Genomic DNA, 2,148 nt, shown 5'->3' with positions numbered 1-2,148 from the left:
TTGCATGACCGCTTTTGGTGTTACATATTTGAGCGTCTTTTAAAGGCATACAGCTCCATCAAAACAAATAACATGGAGGATGAAGCTTCATTTGCAAAGTTCTATTTGAGAAGGTTCTTTACAAGAGCTTTTCAAGCTATCCGTGGTGATAGTGACAATCTCTTACCTTCTGAAAGGTTTTTGAAAGACCTACATTGTGCATTGATTCTTTCTCAAAGCAGCTTGCTTTTAGCAGATGCTCCATCCCATGATTACTCTCCGTCACATATGGATGGGCTATTGGTTGTGTCTTCAATTGAAAATGCTAAATCTATGTCGAGTGATCTATTAAAATATGGAAGCAATTCACCATGCACTAGAAATATTCTTCTCAAGGGGATTGCAATATCAAAGAAGAGATGCACTTATAGAGATCATACTATTGAAGAGAAAACTTATCTAAAGAAGTTTTGGAACATTCTAGAGCAGTACTTCCAATGTTTGGAAGTAAAGACTTACCAAAAGGTCCTCTTTAAAGGGGATATATTTAATGTGGGCACCAATGTCATAGTGAAGGTGAATACCGATGATGCAACGGTGGACCACCGAGGTCACTAGAAGGCTTGTATAACATCCTTGTTCTCAACACAGTTTGATGGAAAGTGTATCCTTTTCTTTGGTGGACGGTATTACAAGCAATGCATTGTGGGAAACGGGGACTCAGAACAATTGTTAATGGATCCAGTTACCCAAATGAGTGTGCTTGAGAAAGCCCCTTTGCCTTTCACATGGGATTGTGTTCAGCCCATCTACTCTATACTTCACAAATTTATTCCATTGCCAATACCAAGGAGGTAGAGGCTCATTGCTTATGAGGTGAAGGATTTGAGGCAGTGTGATAGCTTGTTAATGGAAGGAGGTTGTGGAAATGTTCCATTATGGGTGGAGGTCCATGATATAGTTCAAGTGTGCTTGAATAGCGAGAATGCAATACACATTCAACATGCTGTTGTTAGAGAGACTGATTATGAAAGGAAAAGGGCAAAGCTTGCTTTATTGGAGCGTGATGCATATCAACAAAACACTTATAAAGTTTACAGAGAGGAGAATCAATGGAGAAGTTGGGATACATGTTCCATTCAAATTAAAGATTGGATAGTCACAAAACAAAAAAAGGTTATAAAGCCTGGACAGGCGGCTAGATGGATACCTATTGTTTGGCATTCTCCATAGACATATAATTGTGGTAGCCCCTTTTATTCATTCATTGCTAGTAATCTTGTGGAAATATTTTAGAAAGACTATTGCTCCATGGATGACAATTGTTGTATTCATTGCTATGGTGTTTTTTACATATCCTTTGTATAACTTCACACATATGGTATGCAATCATGGCTAGTACATTTGTGGAAGTAGTTTAGAATGCTAGTATACTTGTGGAAGTAGTTTAGAATGACTGTTACTTCATGGATGACAATTTTTGTATTCATTGTTATGCAAGTAGTACACCTATGGAAGTAGTTTAGAATGACTATTGCTTTATGGATGACAATCGCTAGCTTCATTGTTACGATGTTCTTTGCATATCTTTCTTAGAACATCATCATAGAGTATGCTAGAACTTCTAGGAGACCTACTTTATGGATGGAAATTATTGTACTTATTGTTATGGTATTATTTATATATCTTTTGTATAACTACACTCATAGAGTATGCAAGCATAGCTAGTATACTTGTGGAAGTAGTTTAAAATGCATATTATTTTATACATGACAATTGTTGTATTCATTGTCACGGTTTTCTTTACATGTGTTTCTAAAACATCACTCATAAAGTAATGACAAGTGTGTGTATAATTTTTGAGATAAACTTTGTTAATTAAATTTCTTGCTGCTCATGTGTGTGTTCAATGCTTTGTCTTTTCAAATATGAGTTATCCACAGTCCTTTGTGGAGCAACTACTGTCTTTCTCTAATGAAGAGGCCCTCAAATTTTTAGATTCTTGGAGGGCCAGTCATCTTGGAAATGCTGAGCCAAGACACTTAATTCCAACAATGGTTGGTGCCTTGTACCGAAGCGTACCTTTTATCACGACAAACAACAAGATGTCTTAGGAAATCTCCATCCTCCATTAGCAAAAAACAAAAAATGGATTCAGAACAAACACTA

General features: G+C 36.5%; 1 pseudogene; it reads left to right on the top strand.

The window, feature by feature from the left end:
* Positions 1 to 72: 72 nt before the first annotated feature.
* Positions 73 to 1,212, top strand: LOC147436215 (uncharacterized; annotated as a pseudogene).
* The last annotated feature ends 936 nt before the right edge of the window (positions 1,213 to 2,148 follow it).

This window comes from Adiantum capillus-veneris, chromosome 18 (genome assembly GCF_014529385.1).
Source record: "Adiantum capillus-veneris isolate H3 chromosome 18, ASM1452938v2, whole genome shotgun sequence".
Taxonomy (NCBI): domain Eukaryota; kingdom Viridiplantae; phylum Streptophyta; class Polypodiopsida; order Polypodiales; family Pteridaceae; genus Adiantum; species Adiantum capillus-veneris.
This window is presented reverse-complemented; position numbering and strand designations above follow the sequence as displayed.